The 15,513-nt window shown below is 46.9% G+C and overlaps 1 protein-coding gene and 1 long non-coding RNA gene across 4 annotated transcripts in view; one reads left to right on the top strand and one right to left on the bottom strand.

Annotated features, from left to right (window-relative positions):
• LOC129384313 (uncharacterized) overlaps positions 1 to 12,027 on the bottom strand; it is a 244,243-nt gene extending 232,216 nt beyond the window's left edge. For all 3 annotated transcript variants that reach the window (XR_011896124.1, XR_011896123.1, XR_011896125.1), the window contains exon 1: positions 11,487 to 12,027. This is a non-coding gene — a long non-coding RNA (uncharacterized lncRNA). The remainder of the gene's footprint in view (positions 1 to 11,486) is intronic.
• LOC126529076 (uncharacterized) overlaps positions 1 to 15,513 on the top strand; it is a 107,014-nt gene that overhangs the window by 20,989 nt on the left and 70,512 nt on the right. The gene's annotated exons all lie outside the window — the stretch shown is intronic.

Below are 15,513 nucleotides of genomic sequence, written 5' to 3'. Positions count from 1 at the left end.
CCTGCCACCAAATCCTACGAAAGGTGGCTTTCTTTCTGAGCAGGCCAGAGCAATGATTGGCACCGTGCCTCAACTTGGTGCGCGTCCATTTCTGATGGCGTCGCTCAGTTTGTCCAAACCATGTTACGTAGTACACACGTGGTCGATCCGGCCACGAGAAAGAACCCCGACAGTAGCTGCGAAGTCAGCGATCAACAGTATTAGAAACAAGGTACGTACAAGGAAAAAGCCGGGAAGACTGATTTACCACAGAACAACCGCACCGAGTGACCAGACGCCCCAAAGTTTTCCTTATTTGGCAGACGACGACACAGACGTCTCCACCTTTTAATTTCTCTACGATGTCGAACTTTTACTGCGACATCAGTTGAGTGCTCGAAATTTTGTTTACCCTGTCCGTCCGTGCATTCTGATACGCTGACATCAGCGTAGCGGAAGTTGTCGTAATCGACGACACACAATGATGATTTCTGTCGTCGTCAAGCCGCCTCGTCACCACCGGCATCGCCATCACCACAGCCTGAAGAAAACGAATACTTCTCCGCAACCGCCTCCGCTGGAGTTCGAACGCATGCCAGTGAAGCCACGTGCAGAACAAGCACTGGTGGGCTTCTTCGGTTATGCACTCCTGGACTGTGTGCAAATGGGTAAGCGCCAAACTCATCAAGGACAACATCATCATCAACCGTCCGCGGCTACCGGTCTGTGTATTCCTGACAGAAGGGCACGTCACAGTCACGTGATCCAGCTGTCGGGGACTGTCCCGGGGTTTCACTCGAAATAACCGTGACCGGAAGTCATTCTCCAGGCTGCCGTCGTCTGCTCGTATAGCTACTTGGCACTACTACTCAGCGAGTTCATTATCGTAGCTTCCGAGACGGTGCACACTATGGAGGCCACGTCGCCGACACAACCACGAACGCTTGCATAGCGGAATCGCAGCCTGAGCGCACAGAACGTGCTCTCGAAGCTGAGATACCGTCGCACTTGCGGTTTTCCTTGCCCGGAAAATTTATATCGGAGTTCCCACACAAACGTAGGCGAAATCGCAATCGCACCACGGTGCCGTTCAGGCAGAAAGCCCCCGCCGATGTCCTTGAAGCTCGTGAGGCCATCCACGAAAGGCCCGACGCCCGCCTGGGACCAGAGCTCGTGTAAGCTGTCTACAAATCCTGCGGGCCAAAAAGCAAAGCGCTCGAACTTGGCAACAGAAGGGATGAATACATATATGCGAGCAGTGAACGGAGAAGCTCCATTTGTATGCCACCCCATCTATACCGGCGATAAACAACCACGTATGCAGTAGGGTATGCTTCCTCGCACACCAGTTTCACTCAGCTGAAAGGCAAAATCCACCTGTTTGCAACACATGTAGTAATGAGCAGGACAGATTTCGCGAAACTCATCAAGAGAAGCAAGTACGTGCGCCTGGTCGCTGTGCTTTTCTCTTAAATGAAGCACGAAGACTGCAGAATTACAGCTGCATAAATTACACGGCTCACGATATTCGCGTGCTGGCACACCAAGCTTCCGACGTACAAGACGTCACAGCTGAGTGTACAATATTTGTCGTCTGAAACGCGAGATGTACCCAGAAGCATGTGACATCTTTCATAATATGGCGGCAGACGCTGAGCGCATCTTCCTCAGCCGTCGTCTGCTAGCCGTCTGCGCTTGTGCGAGCAACAAATCTGCTGACAGCTCTGACAGTCCGCGCGCAGTTCAAAACTTCCGGTCCACGAAAAAATAAAAAATAAAGAATTGACGAACGCGCTTCTGACAACTCTCGGACTCGAGGGCGGAGCTTCCAAAACTGTCTGAGCAAAATCGGATGCGGCACAGCAAGCAGTCCCAAGCAATCCGCCGGGCCTGTCAGGGACAGATGATCGCTGAAGCCCACTGTATTGGACGAGGATTACCGTGTGCATCGCATAGGAATTGTTCTTTACATGACGGCAGCGTCTCTGCGTGCAATTCTCTCCATCGTCATGCTCGTGAAAATAGTGTCCGAGACACAGAGGAGGCGTACATGACAATGATGATGATGATGATGATGATGATGATAACCCTCAAACATGGCACATATCCACAATAGAGGATGCGCCGAGAGTAAGGTGGGTTTCGTGGAAAAACGACGTCGAAGGCATCGATGACGTCAATGCCAAGAGAGACGACACAGCGACACCCCCACATTGTTTGCACATTCGCTCGTAGTATTCAAAGCCGCCGAGTGTCCTGCGTGGCAACACCAACAAGTGTACAAAGAAAATAAAATCGCTCAAATCTCGTAAGCGGCACTGCGTTATTTCGCTCGTAACATCAGTCGCAGTAGAAAGCTTTGGGCTCAGTGTCGATGAATCCCCAGGTAGGAACTTCGCAACGAGTCAGCGGGCGTATATAAAACATGCAACCTTTACCCCGACTGCCTCTACACATGCGGCCTAAATATTGATTTACAAGTAAAATTGATTTAAAAATTGGGTAAGTAGACGAAATTTTGAGGTCATCTCGAAGGACATGCTGCAGTTCCGTTATATAGTTGGCTGCTTGGATGCTGTCCTGCCGAACAATGAAAACAAAGAAATGTGACTGTTTTACATAAAACAAACAAAAATAAACATGATGTAGCAGTGTTACCTGAATCAAATATATTCAACTAGTGAAATGTAGAACCGCCTAAAGAAACGGGGGCCTTTTTCGTCTTTTTTTTTTTTGTGCCATACAGCTGCGAACAATAGGCTCCACAACGCTAAGCACCTTAACCAAATAAATATAGCTCCCATAGACAGAGAAAGCTTGAGAATGGTAAGGTCTATCGATGTGTGCAATTAGAATCACACAGTACATGCATGTCTATGTCATCACACAAAAAAGGAAGTTCCGTCCATCACAAAGAGTAAGTCAGAGAGCGTCTTCATCTAATCCCACTGATCTGTACTAAAACATAGCAGAGATCAGTGTCTAATCCACAATAGTCGTTGTGTACTACCAGATAATTACTGTTTTACATTGTGCTCGAAAACCTTCTAGTTTTTTATGCTTTCTTCTCTTCGTATCGTTCTTTTTTTATTTTTGCCCTTTTGCTATGAAATGTACGTACCTGTGCCTAATGTAAGGCTATTCATTGTTAACCACTCCTGCCCTGGCTGCCAAGAGGCAGCTGGTAGTATTGTACAAATAAGTAAATAAATAAATATTATAATACAGATTTCTTTTTCTGTTACAACCGATGTGTTTTTCTGCAGTTTCCCATAGTGAGCGAACCCAATAATTTGAGGAAGAAACAGGCAGCATTCTAGAGTGGGTATGAGCCATAACATGAGGCCACCATCGTCGTCGTCGTCGTCATCATTATCATCATCATCATCATCATCACTGCGGGAGAATTCTGGTGTCGCAGTAAATGAGTTCTGGATTGAAGCGATCGCTGAAGCCTTTGTTAGACGAGCGGAAACTTTAGTTAGAACTATATAGCACAGAAAGTTAGCTTCTGTTCGGGCAACTAGGGCAGGAGGAAGTTTGAGTATTTGAGTATATATACTTCACATTGTCAAAACTGTCTGGAGGCAGTAGCACCACCAAACTACCATCTACATCATAATCACCTCAGTATCGGCTATCGTCTCGAAATTGCGAACACATATGTGAGCGGCCAGAATGATACTCGAAAAACACTACCGCCGACAGGTCTACCTTGGCCATTGTCGTCTGCACAATACACCGACTTTCGCGAGTAGCAAACAGAAACCTTACAAAGTTTCACCACTGGCTGAGTACTTCGTCTTTCGAAGTAGCGCAGACGACAACGGAAAAAGAAGACCTGGTCTGCACTTTTGTCGTCTGCACTATACTTCGGCAGATGGACTAATCAGCCAGTGGTGAAACTTCGTAAGATTTCTGTTTGCTGCTCGTGAAAGTCGGCGTATTGCGACGAGGCTTGTAGCCATCAGAAGTTCTGCAACTTCTAACGCGCCCTGAGTATAAGAGAGAAAAAAAACGCTACCACTACTACCACCACTCCCACCACAGTGGCAGTAATCGTCTGCAAACGGGAACGGAGAAATCGCGTGAGCGGCAACGTTTGCTGCCTTTCAAAGACCCTCAGCCCTGCCTGCGTCTCCTTTGTACCGGGCCGTCTGCAACTCGTGAATACGGAAGCACAACACCTGCATACCTCCATTAGCGCCTCAGCGCTGCGCGCCGGCTGGAAAAATAGGAATGACTCGACCCCGCAAACACCTCGGCGATCCATCACCACCGACTCCGCAATCACGAAGCAAGTAAACAACGCGCCAGGGACGATGCAACGAGAAAGAAAGCCCTTGGGTTGCCGGAAAAGTGACTCCGTTGCATCAGCACGTGTATGCGAGATTAGCGCCTCGGTTGGCCTGTTTGCTACCGAGCGGCGGGTAGACTCAGCCTCCCCGTGGGATTAAAGCCCACCGAGGTCATCCATGCTTAGGAGACGCTCTCGCACAGCGGCGTCGAGGATTATCTCGTTTGGGGCTTCGTCGCTGCTGCAGGGATTACGGGCCGCCGTGGGAAAGAGCAACAAGCGGAAGGGCAGAGCGAAAATGAAAAAAAAAGAGAGAGAGAAAGGTCACCACGCATAGCTTCTTCCGAGCGAAGCAACGTTATTCGATGCTTCGTAATCGTCTTGGTATGCCGGCGGGCAAGTTTGACGTACAGCTGCTCTGGATTCGGACGCTTTTGCGGTTGGGATTCCGATCGCGTTGTTAGCGGTGTATGAGGCGGGAAAGTTGAAAAATGACGGCGTTTTCGAAATCCGGTGCATTGGATTGTAGCAACGCAGCCTAGAGAGAGAGAGAGAGAGAGAGAGAGGGGGGAAGGGGGGGGTAAAGGCAGGTATGTTTACCAGATCGTTAACCGAAGTACGGTTGGCTACTCTGCACAAAGGATGGGATAAGGGCAGAAAAGCCTTCGCCAGGATATCTTCACGCCAGCTCATCATAGTGATACCTGTATACCTTCGTAACATCTACGCATCCTATTTACGTATACATAAAGGACAGCTGGAATGGAGCGTGTTTGTTTCGTTTTTCTGAGAGCGCAAGAATGGTTTCGCCACCGGGCACATTTTCACTTTCCTTCGTAATCAAGAAAATAGATGTGAAGGAAATAAACCTACGCCAATAATTTATTTTCGCAGCACTTTTTGCATTTTTACTCCTGGGTAATTGTTCCACGCAAACCAAGCCACGATTCTCATCTTAGCACTTTCCGTCATGGTCGTCTGCTTCTTCCGTCGATGTCGTCTGCCGATGAGCGCTCACAGACCCAGAGAGCCCGTACACTTTGGGAATAACTTACCGTTTCTCGCACTACACGCACGCAGTTTCGAAGCGACGATGTCACGCCTTGGTAAACTTTTTTTTTCTGCGCAAATGAAGTCACATTTTTCATCCCAACACTTCCCGTCGTCTGCTTCTTTCGTCGATGTCGCCTGCTTATATTTTCATCAGTGTCGTCTGCTGAACGCCTTCTCGTCTAGTTCTTAACTTCCCTTGCTTTAAAGCGGTTGCTACGCTGCATACGATCGTCTCGCAACACCAATAAGAGCCGGACGCAAGTGCAATTCCGGGTCGGCTTTATCGTTCCGGCCGTACATAGTATTTGCCTAACTCTTCTCCTAATCACCGTTTGTTATTTTGCGTTTATTTTTTACCTCTCGCTTCGGTTCATTGGTGGCGACTGCACTTCTGTTCCGGGAGCGAACCACACGTTCGTTACAACGGCGCCTTGACATCCGGCTAAAGAGTCGTGGACAGGTCGCAAGTTCTACGTCTGTTCTCGTTCCGCGTCGCCCCGTCCTCGCTTTCTTCGCTTGGTTCGTCGTCTGGAAGAAAGCGAAGTAAAGCCGCTTTTACCCCGTTTTATCAAAACAGTACGCGGCTCGAGGAATACAGATTAGGTCCAGGTTCGAGGCGGATGCAATGCGTCGGCCGTGCAAGAGCTCCCAAACCATGGACTCGCGGGCGTATTTGTTGTGAGTATTTGTTTATCATTGTAACTCTCCGAAAGGGGGCCTTTAAGGGTATATAAATGATAATGACGGTTATTATTATTATTATTATTATTATTATTAATGTTATTATTATTATTATTATTATTATTATTATTATTATTATTATTATTATTATTATTATTATTATTATTACTATTATTATTATACGTGCGGCCTGTAGCGGTGCGATGACGTCATCGCCGGGAGGTCGCGTTGGTGACACGGTCAGTGGTTACACCGCCGTCACAGCGACCAAACACCAGGGGTCGAATTCACAGAGCTTTTCGTGCGCGAGTGACCTTCTCTAATGACTGGTCGCATATTCACTGATAACATGCCCAGAATCAGGATCGGCTGTAATTTGTTCTTGCGAACAATTCCAGTGCAAGAACTTTTCAGCAAGAGCAATGAGCTTTTCTTCTGGCAGCCGCCTTGCCAGAAAATTTCTGTAAATCTGTTTTCTATTTTCCTGTTACTTGACACGCTTCTTCTGTTTTACGGTGACAGACATCTTGTGTTCAAAAAACAGTTATCTGTTTTGCATTACTGAAAACGCTCCGCTTTCTGTTTTAAAACTTTCTGTTACTTAAGTATTATTTTCTTTCTTATATTACAAAAAATAAATGTATGCGTAAAAACAATCATCCATTTCGAGCCACAGAAAAAGTTCTGTTTCCTGTTCATATTTTCCTGTTATCTCTTTTTTTTTCTGTTCCAGCGTACGAATATTTGACGCGTAAATACAATTTTCTATATCGCGATAGACAGTGGGTGAACCAGGAATGTCGCTGAAGCCAACGTTTTGGAAAGGACATTTCTCTTCGTGAAGACAGTTGCTGCATCATCATCATCATGAAAACTTTATTGTACAGACTGAGGAGTTTGGGGCACGCAGGCTACCGGGCCCCACCCCACTGTACTCAAGCGTTTGTGTTGCTTCGGTCCATAACGCTGGCAGCCCGATCAGTATAGCCACGGTCTGCACGACAGGGTCTCCAGAGCGCAGCAGGGTCTCCCAGTCCTCCCAGGTCTTCGGGTGCTCCAGGCCCCACGGGGGAGGATCCACCGGGCAATGAGAAAGGAGGGGGAGAACAGAAGCGCGAGGTTCGGGACAAAGATTACAGGCTGATGTGAGGAAAAGTGGGTGATAGTGAAACAAGAGTGAGAGGAGGTCCTGACGAAAAGAACTTCCCTTGTCGTAACGTTGGCTGCAGTCGACATGCCTGGTTCGACCACTGTTCTATCACCTCTAGCCTCCATTTTTTTTTCCTGTGGACGTCTGTTCTGCTTGAATTTTCGATCGCGCGTCGCAGAAACATTACGCAAAATCACAAATCTCCTGCGAACATGCAATTTTTCTCGCGACGAAATTTAGGCCATGTGGTATAAAAGGTGAAATTATTTAACTGTAGCACAGAATACAAAGGCCACATGCATCGCTCGTCTATGTCTCCGTTCTGTTGACTTTACTCAGTCTTTTCTTTTTTTCTTTCTTTCTTTCTTTCTTTCGCTGCTGCTGCCAAGTATAGTTGGCGCTTTTTTCTCTCGGCGGCTGTAAGAAAGAATTTTCAATTTAAGTCGTTGTCGAAGAAAATGAATTTGCGTTTCAGTTTGCGTCAAAAGACCCTTTGAGAGATAAATATAAAAACAGGAATATTAACTGAACTGCTTATTCGCACTAGGGTCAGAAAGGCAACGTCAGTTTTCCTCCAGTTGCAATAACTGCTTCGAATTCAATTTCCCAGGCTACGGATATGTTTCCGCTTGCCATGGATCGCACCCGTACGTAAAGGAGAAAGAACAGGAAAAAAAAAAGTAAATCCCCTTTCAAAGCGAGCTAAGCGAAGTAAATAAGTACGCACGCCCTTGCGATTAATAGGCACTGATAGCCAATTTACTGAACTCTCCCGACCCTGTGAGTAAAGTGTCTTTTTTTTTTTTTTTTTTAATTAGCGACCATGTGTATTCGTGCACAATTTCATCGCACACACTAGCGTCAAGCTGGGTGCGCAGTTTCTGCAATGTCACAGTGTCCAGTTATCGTGAAGTGCACATTGAAGAGATGTGCGTATTTTCGAAATGCACACACACTCGATTGCTTTTTTTTTCTCTCTCTTTGTGTCACAGGAATCTGCTGTGGAAAGGCAGATACTGATCTATCTATAGGTGTATCGTCGCTGACTGGAAATCGTTTATTCTGATTTAATTTTAACGCTTTTTTTTTTCTTTCCATAAACCAAGGAACTAGATATATCATGGAACGGCGCGCGACCGAGAGCAGGTAGCACCTCTAATGCTGTGGAAAATGATGCTGCAAAGAAGAGCTAGGCGACAGTTGATTTCGCATACGAAATTAGAAAAGTGCTGTTTTTTTATTTTAAAGCAAAAGAAATATACTGATGGCCAAGTAAACGAGAAAAAAACGAGAAGAAATGCAACCTAATTAATAAGCTTAACTCTGAATTACAAATATTTCAGCGTTGGTGTACACTGAATGCCCTTCACCTTAACCCAACGAAGACAGTTTTTATCTTATTTCCCCCTGAAAAAAAGGCTATTCATTCAGATGTCGTTTACAATAACCATCCGATAAAACAATCTCGTGAGACAAAATTTCTTGGCGTTATTATCGATAACCATTTAAAATTCCGCCTTCATGTGCGTTCCGTAGTTCATAAGGCTTCATATGGCTTGCATGTGCTGTCGAAATGTCGAAACTGTTTCCCTCCCCACATACTTATCAATCTTTACTACGCGTTTGTTCACTCTCACATAAATTACTGCTTCGCGATCTGGGGTTGCACATACAAAACTCATCTGTCACCGGTGTTTACACTTCAAAAAAGAGCTCTTCGCATTATAGCACCCAACAATATGCATATTAAGAGTGAAGATTTATTTAAAACCCAGAACATCATCAACATTTGCGATTTGAACACATACAACATCGCCTCCGTCATGCATCAAATAGTTAATGAAATATTAGCCTTGACAACAGTTTTGCTCCATCCCTCACTTCGCAATGTTGGAAACGCATCTCGCTGTCGTTTTCTATTGCCTAAGGTAAATACTAATTCGGTCGCTCCACACTACAGTTTACAGGTACCTCAGTTTGGAATAAGCTTTATAGTGACCTAACAACTCGAAGAACGTTGCATACATTTCTTAAACAACTAAAACACTCACTTATTAACAATGCGTAAGACTGTGTATGCTTGCACCGTCCTCACTTTTCTTTTTTTTTTCCTGTGCCGATGTTTTCGATGACATAACAAAGAAAATTGTTAGAAAATTGTATCTCATTTGTGAAATTTTCCCTACTGCTGTATTTTCTTGTTTTACTTATTCAGCTATTTCACTTTCATGTGATTTTATAGTAAAAAAAAAACAGCTGCCATAGAAGTGTTTTTTCCTAATAACAATCGGTAGGGACCCTTTAAGAAATTTGTTGGGTCCCAAAAGTGTGTACTTTGCCATTGTATACGTTCATTATGTTAAATAAACTTTGAAACTTCAAACTTGCAAAGGGGGTTGACCGAGGGGGCCCGATGTTTGTTAGTCATATCACAAGAAGCCAACAAACACTGACACCAAGGACAACACAGGGGAACTTACTTGCACTTAATAAATGAAATAAAGAAACGATAAATTAATGGAAATGAAAGGGGACGAAAAAAAAAAAACTTGCCGCAGGTGGGAAACGATCCCACAACCTTCACACAACCTTCGCGTGCGAAGGTTGTGGGATCGTTCCCTACCTGCGGCAAGTTGTTTTTTCGCGTACGAAGGTTGTGGGATCGTTCCCCACTTGCGGCAAGTTGTTTATTCATCCACAGCTGCCGACGTTAAATGCATTTCACCTATGGAACCACGCGCTCTTGGAGACGACCGCCGAAATGAGTCGCGAGGAAGGCTATGACCGCGCGTTCGATCCAGCCACGACGAGACGTAAAAACTCACCGCGCACATTTTTTACTGCGTCTCGAGTCGTTATATGTGCTGTTACGTCCACGGAACAAGCAGCGCTGTCGTGGCAAAAAGTTAGCGACGGCATATATAGCAAGTATACCATACGTGGACGTCCCGTCGCTTTATCACGGCTACCGAAGCGTCTGTCGCCGACGTGTATTACATGCATACGTGCAGGGCTTCAGAAACCCCATCTCTGCATACGACGCGTACAAATGCGTCGCATGGATCAGATCCTGCTCCGCTATAGCTCGAACCACGTATAAATTACGGCACCACACACAAGAGGTCCGTAGATAGATTTCAGCTAGTATTCAGCTAGTCCTCAGACTATGGAATAGCTACTCCTCAGCTAGACCCGGTTCCTACGCTGACTGAACCCGGAGAATATAGCTCTCATAGGCGGTATTTGGCCTAGATGACCGCATCTATCGATGTACAGTATCGTTCACTGTTAAAGGCAAACACGCATTCCATAACTTGTAGAAGCTGAGTTTCCGTACAGAAGGTCCGGAGAATAGCTTCCTATGAACAGGTGTCTACCTAAGGTGTCACATCAAACACATTTTCAATATGAAGTTGGAGATATTTTTAAGCTACGTTGGTTCGAATGCTTGAAGACACCGTTCGGCAATGTGTCCGAGCCTGTCGCGCAGTGGTGTCTATAGTGCAAGCTTGCGCGGGTTGACGTATGAATTTATACACGGCTATGTATCATGTTCGAATGCAAAATGGCGGAATACTGTGTGTATAGCATAACACATGTGCGTTCTGTCAGCGTTAAGCCTAAGTGCTGAGACTATTGGGAGTACATAAGAAAAGGAAGCCGAGAGCCATGGACTCAAGAGCTGCCTAAAAGAGAATGATAAGCCAAATACGTTATGGTCGGTGATCCATGGCCGGTAATCTAGTAGCTAGTAATATATAGATAATGGAGCGCACGCACTGTGGTCTACATAAGACTGCGCGGTCAGCCGTAGTAACCGGTGTGATAAAACAAGGGTTACAACGCACACACCCGTTTCGATTCGACACTGGCAGGGCACGAAACACCAAGAGTTACTGCTTCTTACGTAACGAACAAGTAACGGGTCGGTTGCAGTAGGAAGCGGTACAATATACTACACAAGCTTCTTTTACAAGTACGCAGGATTTCGTTCGAGGAAGAAGGAAAGATACGTTCGAACACCAACATGTTCTTATCTGTTGCCCTGTAGATTGCGACTCTGGTTCGTAAGCCCTCCTTCGCCGGTCGAACGACACCAGACACTTCAAACAAACACCAGGAGAAACAAAATTTGATTTACGCCCGAGTGGCATGGCTGAGCTTGATAACAAGGGATCGCCGATACGTGATCAAGTGGCACACCGTCTCATGAGCGCTCGAGAAATCCTTATCACACCCGCTGTTATCACAACCACGAGAATACTAAGTTGCGCAATGTAACCGCCCAGTAAATGCACGAGGAGGAAATCGACTTTAAAGCCTCACCTGGAGCTTCGTTTCATGGTTGCTCTGATGTTCTTCGGTTGCTCGGTACTATATCTCTCCGTCGAAGAGCAGGGCAGTGGTATTCTGTCCATCGGCACGTAGGCAGTTCCTGCAAGTGCACGCACTTTCTCACTAGTACCGTGCACCGTTGCGCTAGGGCTAGCTTAACAAATCAAAGTATATGCGGCGGCACAGCATTTGATCGCGGCATGCGCCTACGCGATCGCCTCGTCTGCTACTTGAGAAGGTTAAGCAGACAGCACTGTAGTACTGCGCAGCAAGAACAGGCGGTACAGACAAAAACGGCAAAAATAGTGGCAGAGTGGCTTGATAACAGGGCTCTTCGAACAGTAACAATTGTGGAAATGTACGGGCTGTCAGAACTGGGATCCACTTTTTTGTCACGCCTGTTGAATGTTTGTTTGGCTTTTCAAGTAGCCTGCCCTTCGGGAACAGTGAGCAGACGACACTGAGAAGGCACAGAGCAAAAGCAGACGGCACTGCAAAACCGTGTAGCGTGGCGGTAGAGTGTTTTCATGAGAGGGGCGTTCCGAGCAGTGACGAATAAAGAATGCGATGGTGGTTGAAACCAGACACTACTCTCTGTTGCGCCTGTTATCTGTTGTGGAGGTCAAGTCGTCTGGTCCTTGAAAACAGTAAGCAGACGACACTGTAAAATCATACAGCTTAATATCGGAGCGCCTTACTGAGCAGGATCTTTGAAGTTCGAAACTGGGTACTTGCTGGCCATTTTCTGCTTGTTGTCCTGCAGGCACTCTTTATAGATCTCCTGTTAGCAGATCACGGCGCCTGCTTTTCGGAAAAAGCGAGCAGACGACGCTGCAGATTGTCACGACGTAACTTGAACATATATCGTGACCAGCACCGGCCTTAGAAAGCAATGAAAACAACCGCCCGCCGAAACTCAACACTACGTTCTGCCGCGCACAGTTGACCGCCTTTTCGTAAATCGTGTCGTCTGCTCTTCGCAAATAGTCAACAGACGATATCGCGAAACTGAATGGTGTACAAGAGTGCAGAGTGTCTTGACGAGCGGGCGCTTCCGACAGGTGGATCTTTTTCGCACTGCAGTGGTGCAGTGGCAGCCGATGCTTGGTGGTATTTTCTGTGTACCACCGTCAACCTAAGTCCGCTTCCCATGGGGTCGCAGCTTTCGAAACACTGCGCATTTTTAGTGTAAGGCTAGGGTAGCAGAATCGCGGCGGTCGTCTTTTGAGTTCGGCGCCGGCTATAGATAATAGGCTCCACGGAAACGGCGACTCACGTGCGCGAGATTAGCAAGCAAGCGTACAGCGCGGTTGTAAAAAGCGCACGTGACTGCGCCTTTGCGCAATCGCTTCCTCCAATCGCATGTCTCGGCCTATTTCGCAATCTGCAAGCGCCTTGCTCTTGGCGGCATGTGTGTTCAGTTGGCGCTGTTTATCTCGCTGCATCCTTGAACCGAGAGCTATGTGTGCAGTTTGCACGAAAAGAGCTTTTTTTTTTCTATCCACCGTTTGCAAATGAGTTCGGATCACTGTTTTGCTTTCAACCGCGGTTCACGGAGATATCCCGAAACAGAGTACTGAGCGTTTCTTCCGGGTAGAATGCAGAAAAGACTGAATAAATACGTGAGTGGATCTGGCTATGGATCTGCCTCCGTCGGCAGTGCAAGTGTCAACTGAAAAAAAGAAAGGGGGGGGGGGGGGAGAAAGGAAGAAATATTTCTCAATGTGCAAGCAGTTGAGAAGGAGTTCAAGTAAATTGAAGAAAGAAAAGAAAGGAATTTGCTGAAGTTCGCATCCTTTCTGACAAAGCACGGTGCGCCATGCGGCTTGAAGTCGGCCATTCCTTTTCGAAGGACTTACGCAAATTCCACATTCAGTCACAAGAAGCCGCCCTCATTAAGCTGTATATATTCTTGTCGTGCGCAGGCCGTGTGTTCAAAATTCAGTCGCAACCAGGAAACGCCTATTATATATGGAGTCCTCCTTAATGAAGCCGACAAAAAGAAGCCGGTTGGCATAGCGAATGTACCAGGTGCTCTTTTTGTTGTTGTTGTCGTTGTTGTTACAGTGAAAACAGGCACGTTAAGTATCGCCTGCATGTGGCAATTAGCGTTATTCTGACATAACAACTGGATTGCTCGAATAGGCGAGTAGAGTGTGCGCAATTGCGACTTGGGCTTGCATCGCCGATTTCTTTGTAGTTGCACGCTTTAGTGCGCATGTTCACACTGCGCAACTGAAGCCGATCGGTATAGAAGTCTAGGAAATTTAGCGGTCATTATGGCCCTTGTTACGAGAAACACGGCTCCACGTTCCGTGTCGAAATGCATCGGGTTGACACTAACGAGCAATTTCGTATTTTTCACAGCGCTGGCGATAGTTAGCTGGGGCGTCACTACATATTTCACCGCAGGATTTGAGGACGCTTTGGTCTTTGTCAAAGGTATCAATCGTCACTTACAGCGCATACATAGACGAGGGATAAAAAAGAAGGACGACGAAGACAAGCGCTGTCTTCGTCGTCCTTTTTTTGTCCCTCGTCTATGGTATGCGCTGTAAGTGACGATTGATACCATGGAATACCAACTAGCCGTACACAAAATTTGTGAAAGGTTTCGAAACCGCGCCGCGCCAGTGACGTCTCGCCGCGCCTAGTGTCGCGGTTCTTGCAGCAGCCATAGCACACACATACACGCACTCTCTCTCTCTCTCTCTTTCTCTCTTCGTCTCAAGTGTTGTGTTTCTGAAAAGAGGGATAATGAGACGTTGACCGCTGCCACTTTAACACCGCAAAATATGCACAAGGATGCGTCCCGATGACGGGACTTCACGCCCGTACGTGGTGGCATCAAAAGTTTTGATAAAGACTGCACACGTATTCAGCGGGGAAAGGTGTGTGTGTGGGGGTGGGGGAGGGGGGGGGGGAACAGTGAGAAAACTCACTGTTGCGGGCAAAGAAAGGAGATAAGTCGGACCAAACATGTCGGTTCCTAAGATTTGCAGAGGCGCACACCTTGCCTCTTTCGTTGGCGCGCGGGTTCCCAAACAACGTGTTACAAGTCGTTGAACGTAGGCTTGCAACTTTGCTTCGTGCATAAAACTAAAGTGCCTCGTAGAACTAACTGATTGTACAACCGCGCGTAGTCTTCAGACTAGTCTGTCCGCATCCCGGCGACTCTGAGCACACTCTCTCCACTTTGTATCTGGATACGGCCAAAAAATATGGCATGCGTAAGCCGCAGACGCGGGGCCAGAGTGCTTTGTGCAGTGCCCAGTGTCCACGGGCGCTCAACGGCATGCCCCACGTGGCGCTGTTGGCTCGATCAGCCGTATTTGCCCACTAGGTCCTCCTCGGTTGATTTCGTACACCCACTAACAGTCCTGGGCCAAGACAGAGGCTTCGGGACGAACGAAGAAACGCCAGGAACACACAGTGCCTAAATTCCTCTGAGTACAAGAGTGTCTCTGAGTACATAGAGTGAGGTTTGATCGCTGTGACCACGGTGTGTAACTTTGACTGTGAGCTGTACCCCAGTCATCAACCGAAAAGTTGACACTCGTCTCGAAGGACCTGCCGACCAGTTCGTTCGGGGGAGAAGAGTGAATCTTTCGCGTTTTCAAAACCCTTGCGTGTTTCATGTTGTCAATTTTCGTGTATTTTCCACGTGGCCGAAGTTCACTGCCCCCTGCTCCTGTAGGCAATGTTCACGTGACGGTGGACAAGGAAGTCATCGGAATTTAAAAACGTCGATCTTTGAAGCTCCACAACTTTTGAAGCGGTCAGTGAGTGCAGTTATCACCTCTGACCACGAAGCCACTGACCAGAGGAAACTTCCTTGAACCCTTGACAACATGAAACACATACCTTGCTGCAATGTCCGAGACGGCGGTAGACATTCACGCGCGGTGGTCAAGGGGACAGATCAAAAGCTAGTTTTGGCAGCGCATTAACAGACGCCTAGACGAGCCTAAACAATGGTCATGCACCTTGACCAAACTGTCAAGCGCGAAATCGATCA

Source organism: Dermacentor andersoni, chromosome 8, assembly GCF_023375885.2.
Source record: "Dermacentor andersoni chromosome 8, qqDerAnde1_hic_scaffold, whole genome shotgun sequence".
Taxonomy (NCBI): Eukaryota; Metazoa; Arthropoda; class Arachnida; order Ixodida; family Ixodidae; genus Dermacentor; species Dermacentor andersoni.
The sequence above is the reverse complement of the archived record's forward strand: the minus strand, read 5'-3'. Positions and strand labels throughout refer to the sequence as shown.